Genomic DNA, 10781 nt, shown 5'->3' on the forward strand with positions numbered 1-10781 from the left:
GGTCCAATATAATTGTGTTTTTGGATAACTTATGAAGAAAGACATCTCTATAGGGCACCTAGGGGCCATATAGACCAAGTAGTAGGTATGTCAAAGTGAGGTTAGATTGAACAAGGCCATGACGCCAATTATGATATTCGGATGACCTTCTTCAAGGCAAAGAAAGCCTAACTCTATAGTACAATAAGGAGGATGTCATTTAAGGAGTACAACTTCTCTCTACCTTATTCTCTACATCTTATACTTTTACTGGTTTGAACGTGTAAATCATTTTTTAGATACTTACCTCGATTGACCAAATGTTGAACTGAACTCGATTCCACATCAACTTACCATATCAACCACTTCCACATCATCTAACCACCATAGTAAAGAGCATAAGTAAAGTAGAAATGACAAACTAGTTTCATCATATATATATATATATATATATATATATATATCCACACTTATGTTCTAAGGTGATGTTTGGTATAAAGAATGATTTTTACCACATTCTTATGAATCCAAGAATGCCATTTATGATAATGTGATGCTTACTCTAAGTAACACTCAATAATTGATGAATAAGTTATAAGGTGGTTTGATGGTTAAAGTGTATGGTTTAAAGAATGTAATGAATGAAGTTGTGGGTTTGAGTCTCACCTATAGCAAATTTGTAAAATTAAAACAATTGAGTTATAAGGTGGTTTGGTGGTTATGGAGAAAGAATGAAATGAATGAAGTTGAGAATTTGAGTTTTGCCCACAACAAATACTAACATTTGCTGATAAAAAAACATTCAATAATTAATCCATATTCGCTTGACATAAAACATTACTAGGAATGCAATAAAAAAACATGAGTGTGAGGAAAATGATATAAAAGTTATTTTAGACCAAATATTAGCATTTTTCGTGGGAATTCATCACTCATCTAAAAATGTGGGAATCCAACATTCTCATTTTTTTCCACATTTTAAAATTATAGGGAATGTCACTTTGCTGGACATATTTTTTCTACCAAATATAAGATTTCACATTCCCAAGTGAGTTTCGGGAGATGTCAAAACAATGGCATAATATTTAAGAAAATAATATTTATCAAATTAGAAAGGGTAACACAGAAAATTTGCAGAATGTAGGTAATGATATAAATTTGTAAAGGGTCAAATTTGACCACGTCTCACTACATTCTTTCATCTATTTATTATCATATATGATCATTTATAATTTTATACATATGGGATAGAACAAATTTATATAATATATTTTCAAACAAATCTTGATTAGGTTTGTTAATAAAATGGAAAGTTATTATTCATATATAACAAACAATATTTTGATTTATATTTATATCTCTCTTCACAAACAAAAATACAATATTTGTTTCATCAATGGCTAGATTACGTGAATATTACGGTAATAGTTCAGTGGTTGAAAGTGTTTGATAATTACTGCTTCATTTTAGTGTCTTTGATGCTAAAGGCGAAGTGGAGATGCCATTGCTGTTTGGAGCATTTAGCTGTTGAGATTTGTGTTCATTTTCTTCTTTTGCCTTTGGATTTAAGCGATTAATACTTCGTCAACGTTTAAGTGGCTTTTAGAAGTGCTTTTTAAGGAGACATTAATGTGTGCTTGGCCAATGGGTTAGGTTTGTAGTTGGAAGTCCCTGACCAATCAGTATTTGCAAACAAATGAAAAACAATCCTTCAATTTTATTTTATTTTATAAAAATAATTTATTAAATGCAAGTGTCTAAATATAAGTTGTTAGAACAGGATTGAGGACACTAAATTGGGACAGGTGATCTCATCCTTATAGTTGTTGGTAAGTAAGTAATAATATGCTGCGATTGTTTGTTTTTTGTTCCATTATTCTTCTTGCTCACATTGTACCTGTTGTGAGAGCTAGGGTATATCTATGTGAGTTAGATCTTAAGTGAAAAAGAATAAGAAGTGATGAGAAATATATTTTATGATTCTTAAGTCTTTCTCTATACTATTATTAGTCTTTGTGAGTTGGGTTTTAAAGAGAAGAATAAAATAAATGATTAAAAAATATCTTTATATTTCATAATTCTCAAGCATTCTCTTTACTTTTAGAGTAAATACAATGTTTTTCGATTTTACCAGTTTGATCCCTAAAAAATTGAAAGCTCAAAATAGTTCCCAAAAACTTGAAATGCGCGTCAAATAAGTTCTTTTTATGGTTAAATTAGTCTCATTCAAATGTTACAAAACATGCTAAAAAATACTAATTTGACACGTTTGAAATTTTTTGGGACCATTTTGGATTTTTAAATTTTTTAAGAACCAAATTAGTAAGGTCGAAAATCATAAGAGACTGAAATGAATATTTAATCATACTTTTATTCTCCATTAAAAACAAACTCCCTACTAAAGTATGAAGTATATGTCAGCTTAATGGATGCATATCAATTGTTTTTATTGCATGTGTTAGTAAATGGTAATGGTTTGTGCCTTGCATTTGTGTTAATTAGTAAATGGTAATGGTTATTGCCTTTTGATAATAGGAGCTAATTTTAGTTTTATTGATTACAACTTGCAAGTTATATGGTTCGCTTCATGGGCAAATTTCATCAATCTATATATGATTGTAAACGGGTACAATATTTTAGACTTTACACTTGTTATAAGCTATTCTTTGTGTTAAGTTGTAGAAAACAAAAATAAAAAATAAATCTGAAAGGGCACATAAAACTCAGCTTCATTGAAGTTATATTGTAAAATTTGTAATTACCACAACCATAATATCGGCAACTCCTCTTTCTTTATCCATTCAAAGTTGTGGCCCAACAAAAGATATAAACAATGGGTTTATGAAATGATAATAACATAATATTAATGTGACTTTCTAATCAGATGAGGACACAAAATTAAATTAGAATGAGGATCATGAAAATATATGATTTTTATCCTGGTTCGTGACCTATTAGAGGCGGAAAACATTTAGTGTGGAAGAAACCATTTATGGAATGACAATCTTGCTATTAGTACATTACCAAAGATTATTATTACATCATTGACTAAATCATAAGTGAAAAATCATATATTAGTGGTGAATCATTTTCATAATCATATATTAGTAGTGAATCATTTTCATAATCTTAATTGAGTAAAGTCCAATATGTATAACCGAAGTCCCTGAGTTGCAATGAGATTTTGGGCCTTGTAGATATCAGACCAGTGTATGAGAGTAGATCAATCCAGCTAGCCCATACCCTGAATTAAATATCATCATAGTCCAACAGAACCTCATACTCATAGTCCACTGGCCCTGAATTAGATGATTTATTTTCTTAAAAGGGAAGAATAAAATATGATTCAACAATATATTCGCTAATATGTAATTTCAGTTAGATTCTTAGAATGGCCAAAAGTTCAAATGTTTAATTTTTTATAATAATATTTATTGAAATAGACAACTACACATCCTAAAAATGATTAATTTTTTACCAAAAAATGAAAAAATACATTTGATAGTACTAAAAAAATTTATAAATGGGATGAAACGTCATTTGCCCTTGCTTCCGGGCTGTCTTGAAAAATCAACAGAAATTTTGGCACCAAAAGTAGATTTCTTGAACATTTTAATGTTTATAAAATATATATCATTCATCATTTATGTCTATTATATAATTATATTGATTTAAAAATTAATAATAGTATAAAAACTTTTACATTATTCATGTATAAATATTATTGTTTCTATAATGATAAACATCATTATTATTTAGGTCTTATAACCTACCTTGTTTTTAACTTAACATCTATAGTTTTGTCTTCTTTCCTTATTCTCATTTCTCTTCCTTGTTCTTATTTAATAACATAATTCATAAAATAAATATGTCATATTGAAAAACACAGTAAGAATGTTATTATCTTTATAAGAATGAGTTAAGAAGAAGCTGACAAATAACACTTTGGTACACCAAATAAAGTTGAATAATAATAATAATATAATTTACTTTCACTCATATAATTTTGACCATTCTCCATTCTCTCACGTGCCTTCTCTCCCTCACTTATCTTAGAGAACCTTGCAGCTTGCAGTTACTTTCTTACTTTATAATTTATATTCTTGATAACAAAACTACTTCTATTTTATTTTATTTTTCATGTAACTTCTCTAACTTATACTCTATATCCTTTCACGCTTCTCCACATTTGGCATTTTAATTGTTACAAGTTGCAACTATCGAAAATAATTCAGATAATCATAGATTTGATTTAGCCTTCGGTTAAAGGCACCAATAGAGAACAAGGTTTTTAGATTTTCAAAGTAATTTTTGGGTAGCCCACTTTGAACTGTTACGTAAAGTAAAAATTATATGGCAAATCAATTAAATAATTATAAAGGTAACCTTGAAACTTTGAAAACTTCATAGTCCCACATGATTATCACTTGGGAATCTCTCTTTCATGAACCAACTTTTTTCCTTATTTTAAAATTAGATTTGTGGTTGGAATATTATCATTTTCCATACGCGTGCTTGGGTAAAGAAAAAAAGAGATATATATTGTGGGGAAAGGAAACCGTGTTAATTCTTCTATATGATTGCGGCAGAAGAAAAAAAAGCATTTTTTTTCAACTTTATATTAAGAGGGTTGTCATTTGTAGAAGTATAAAGTTTGAATGAGTGTTACATGTTAATTAATTTTTTGAGAAAAAAAAATATATGTAGTAACAGTATATAGGTTTTTTACATTATTAATATATCATCTACAACTTATATTTAATTATTATTGACTCTTTAATATAAATAATATACCAACTTTATAAAAATATTTACGTTCATAATATAATATATAGATATTATGCCCAAAAAACTGCATGTCACTTTCAAATTGTTATTTGATGAATGATGATGGATGATTATGTAGTGGTCCTCTTGGAAAGGAGTAAACATTCAAACTTGTGGGAAAAAAAACTTACTGAATTGTTGTTGTGATAAAATTTAGAAATGTATTAGACATCAATCCCTATATCATTAAAAAAAATATTTTAACAGTTTATTAGTTTTATATACTGTTATTATATCATTTATTGTTAATTATTATTGACTTTTCAAAAAATAATACAAATAAAAGATAAATTATGACTGACTGTATATAAATATTTAGATTAATAGCATATACATATAACCCTCTTTTATTAATGTTGACAAGTTTTGTTATCCTAGGACATTATCTCAAATAAATCCCTTTTTATTTAGAAATATTTACCCTCATTTTGAGAGAAAAAATTGTACACAGACATATATGTAACACGTTATATTTGGATAATATATTTTATGATTTTTGATGTTATTATTTAAGATTAAATTTAATTAGAATTAAAATATTAATATATTATCAAGATTTTATTGGTTGTCTATACATGGTTTCATCCCACCTCTTTCACCTCCTTTTCAATCACAGATCGTTATGTATGCCATGTGGCACCAATTTCTGGATGGTTAAAAAAATATTAGTTAATTTTTTTAAAAAAGTTTTCATACCGACCCCAATTTCATTATTACACCGCAATAGTTGATTCCATAAATTAACCAAATGTTTCTTATTATCTGTATAAATTTAGGAAAACATGGATTTAATTAAAAAGTTGCTTACACAGTGAAGTTTTTCATTTGAAATTTGTAGTTTAATACATATTGTATTTTAATACAATAACTTTGTATTTTTTTTTTCATTTTGAAAACGTAAAAATAGAAAAGACATTGTGTACTATATTTTTTCATTGATTTATATAGGATGATGTGTGAAAATAAATTTCAATTCTAGTTTGTCCTTTTCTTTTTACGTTTTCCTTAACTGCTATCTTAGTTTTTCAAATTAAAAACAAAACTCTTATCACTCACACCTTTAAATTATTTTTCTCACAGACATTATAATTTAAATTCAGGGTTATCCAACTTTTTTTAGTTCCTTAAAGTAATTTTAATCCCCGTAAAATATTTGAAGTCCTTAAAATATTTGATTTTAATCTCTATTATATCTGAAGGATTTTCAAATTTAAAATTGACTTAATCAAAATATTGAATCAACATTTAAACTCAACTCAGTAGAATGATAATTCGAAGGTTTTAAACTTAGGTTTAGGGTTTTGGTTTAATAACCTACTATTAAAATGCATTGGGTTGGGTTAGGTTTAAATGTTGATTGCTTAACTCCAGACTGGATTACATAATCTCTTGATTAGTTTTTAATTATTTTAATACTCTATTATTTAAAGTGGATTTCGGGATTTATTTTTATAATTATAACCTATTATTAAACATCAATTCATTTCTATCTTTTATGTTAACATATTTTTTTTCAACATTTTTATTCGAGTTTATACCAATAATCCGGGGCGGAGCTTGGAAGGGACAGGTGGGGCAGATGTCCCCTTGATTTTTTTTAAAATTTTATTAAATACTTTTTTTTATCTTTTTCCCACGGAAACACATATGTTGTCCCACAAACTATGTTGATTCATGTGTCATTTATTGTGTTTTGTTAGAAAAAATACGTATGATTAAACTTTTAAATTATAAAATGTACACATAGAGTTTACACACTTTTTGGAGTATATGTATTTCTTTTACCTATACATGAATGACATCTTTAAGGATATACTAGTTTGAGCTCACATATTTCTTTAATTTGCAGTTTGATAAATAAATATTGTGCAGCTTGTGAGACTCTTTTAAAAGTTATACATAATGGATCAAATTCTCTTGCACATTTAAATGTTGATATTGTTTAAAATAACATGACTTCATTTAATTCATAATAATTTTACACTTGATAAAAAAATTATGTATGTATTGATAATATATACTCTAATGATACTTATAAGTCATTTAATATTGATAATATATATTTTTTGTCAAAAATTTATATTTAATGAGTTTCAATGAGCAATGAAGATTAGTTTGAGATCTCATTATCAATATTTTATTTTTGGTCTCGTTAGGCATTCAAGTTTGAAATTTTTTCTACCATATGTCGTTAGTTATATATTGCATTATCAAGTAATTCGTCTTATTTTATCTATTGTGGTTAAACTATTATATAAATATCATTTTCGATAATGAAATCAACTAAACAAAATTACGTAGTAACATAGAAGATGAATTTCTTGTAGGCAACATAGTAATTTATATTTAAAAAAATAGTTGAAAATTTTATTTCTAGTCTCATCATACGTGTTTCTTTATATTTTCGTTATTCACTTAATTTTAATTAAATATTATTGTCCCTCCTATAATTTTAATCAAAATCCGTCACTGACAACAGTTCTAATATAGTAATATGTATATATTGTATAATTATATTTTATAAAATTATATACACAAATACAATATAATACTACAAAGGTAGTTAGTATGAGTAAAGGTGGAAACAAGCTAGACTTTGTCTTAAGCATGTCGAGTTTATATAACATATAAAAATTTGGGTGTGACCTGTTAGTTTGTTTAAAAAAAAATCAAAGCCCATGTATAACCTATTAGCTTGTGTAAAGGTCCATTATACTATATTATCTTGAAATTCTATGTTTAAATTGCTAATACGCCTAACAATTAAATTATATTTTTGTTTACATTTTTATATTAAAGTTATATATGTAACTTTACTTATATTAAAATTATATAATAGGAATATACTACATAATATAAATAAATATATAGGTCTACCTGTTAGGCTTATTAAGCCTTTTGAATGACCTAAAATCTGGTCTGTTAAACTAAATAAGTTTTTCAAAAAGCCTGAGTCTGACTTGTTTACAAAAAAAGTTTGATCTAGCCTAACCTATTATAGGTCAGGTAATAAACCCTTGATAGACGGTCAGACAAGTTTCTACCCGAAGTATGAGGAGTGAATAATAAATGAATTCGACTCTAATTTTAAGGAAGAGTTTTTAAAATAATCAGAGATCATAATTACATTACATTTAATTAAGACTTAACTCAAAACATTCTTGTACCAAAAACATTATTAAAACTAGACACATGTATCATTAAAATAATAAGGAAAAAATCTATAAACTTCTATTAAACCTTTTGTAAATATTTTTATTAATTATATTTTTTTCTAATTACTCATTAAACTTTAATTATTAATAAAAATTGTTATTGTTAAAAATAATATTTAATCGATAAGAATGAACAATTCTATTTTAATATTGATTGTCATATCATTATCATTTAATTTTTTATATAACAACATTTATGTATTGACTGATTCTAACTCTCAAAACTTTTTATCATTTTCTCCAGTCAAATTATATTTGACAGTGGTTTCCTATAGCTATCCTACTTGCTAATATTATGGTGTTGCTATTTTATAAGTAAGATATCAATGGTTTCTGTTCCTACTCGGCGAACCAAATGTCCCATGCTTGGTCGCTGAGGTGGGCCCACTTGTTGGGAACACCAGAGTTGACCCAAGAGACAACATGCTTTCCGTACTCCACCAACCTACCTGCCAGCACAACAGACGGATTGCAAAACGGGTACCAAACCAACCACAGGCTAGAAGACAAGAATGACACAGTGTACGGTCCTAGCAGACCGCCTGACACGGGAAAAGCAACTCCCGACAACACCTTTGGTCGGCCACGCGTCGCACCACCAGCCAAGAACCCAATGTCAACTCTCCCTTCTATAAATAGGGATATCCACCAACATGAAGTATCTTAATCTCGACTCCTTGACTTTCTAATATACTCTTTATCACTCATTCTCTCTAGCTCATATACTGACTTGATCGTCGGAGAACCTTTTCAGGTACCTCCACCGGCGGGCCCAACTCTCTTGCTTCCTCCTATCACCTTGACGACTACCTTCTACCCCTTCATCAACATCTGACCCATCATAGTCCGTATCTTTGTGTTTTGGTAAAGAACATTTCCTTGTTATATTTTTTAGCATTTAATGTTATCCTTATATAATGATTAATTTATTAACTAGTAGAGATTAAAGAGTAATGAGGAAGTTAATATTTAATAAAACTAATTGTACAAAATATACAATTTCTGGAGATTTTATGTTGTTTAGGACAGATTTTTATACATGCAATAATAAAAAAACATAGTCATGAAAATCAAGAGGCTACAACCTACAATTGTAATGAAAATTCATGAGTATTATTGCAATCTCTTTTTTTATCATTATTAACAATCCAAACTGGAATATATGTACTCATATATGATTTGAAATAATTACTATAAAAAATTAAACTAGTATTCGTATTAAGATTATGAATGTGTAAGTTACTGTCCAGTGTTATAATATATTAAATCCCGCAAGATACTAAATAAAATTTTGTCACGATATGCAAGGATTCTATGGCTGTCAAAGGTCTTACCGACAGCTTTTATATCGTTCTTTACTTTTTCAGACCTAGAATTGGATTTATCTGCACCATCATTTCTTTACCAATGCTGTTTTTTATAATTTATTCCAACGAATATAAAATATTTACAATAATATTTTCCTTCAAAATATGCTCTCACTTCTTACATTACACCAACAAACTAGTGTTAGTCTCACCGGATCTTTACAAAAAATAGAAAAGTCAAGAGTTTAATTTCTAATAGTATCAGTTGTTGAGATGATAGTTATATACCCGAAAAATATTAGTTTCTTATTAAAAAAAGTGAAATAATAATATTAGGACTACCAAAATTAGTTACATTACCGTTGGACGCATAAAGGAGGATATCCAGTAATAGTTGAAAAGGGTAAGAATTTAAATTTGATAGGTAAAGGTAAAACATTAAATAAGAACCATTACTATATGTAAAACATGAGATAACAAGTAAAACACGAGAAATGTCATTCAAACAAAGAGAAGTGTTGTCGTTGATTATAACAAAAAAAGGAGTTGTGGTTGGATAACCAAATTCAATTTTGACGAATAAATTAGTGAAATATTTTTATTTCTTTAATCAAAGTGTGTACCTTTAGACAACTTAAGTTTTGTTTGGCAGATTGTTTTTGAGATAATAGAATGAAGAGAAAGAGTTTGAAACTATAACTATGTTTATGAGAGGACTCCAGAGTGTTACATTTTCCCTAAATTCTCTATAAATATTAGAATGGTAGTTGAAATTTCAAATATTATAGGATTATATTTATCTCAATTTGTTAAAATGGTAGTAGACATGAATAAGAGAGATTCTTAATGAACAAGAAAGAATTTGAAAATATTATTGAATTGAATTGAATTCCAAAGTTACATTGAATCATCTATATAAAGGAAAGAAAACACTAACTATCCTAACCAAATTAACTAACCGACTAACAAAAACTCAACTATTTTAACACAACTTCGAAAACTAATTCAAGAGTTATTTAAGCCGTATAAGTATTGATTTGAATATATTTGCATATATGAGTAGTGAAATTTGAAAAGATTGATGAATCATCTAGTAAGTCTTACTTTAATAACATATTAAAATAACTGGACTTAATTTACTCATGTAATGAAAATTATCTAAATCTAATAAACATTGTCGTGGATAAATTCCAATATGACTTATCTTAAGAGTAAATTACACCGATACCCTCTGAGTTTTAGCGAAATTACACAAACCATCCATCACTTTTCTACACCTACACAAACCCCCTAATTTTTATACTTACATTACATTGACCACCACTGCATGAGAAATAAGTGTAATTTTTTTAAACAAAAATGTGATAAATGCAATTAAGTTAAACAAAACATGGTATATTGTGGAGACAAGTCCAAATAATATATGAGTCGATACCTCTTTATTATTTTTGGT

This window comes from Lupinus angustifolius, unplaced genomic scaffold (genome assembly GCF_001865875.1).
Source record: "Lupinus angustifolius cultivar Tanjil unplaced genomic scaffold, LupAngTanjil_v1.0 Scaffold_8_148, whole genome shotgun sequence".
Taxonomy (NCBI): domain Eukaryota; kingdom Viridiplantae; phylum Streptophyta; class Magnoliopsida; order Fabales; family Fabaceae; genus Lupinus; species Lupinus angustifolius.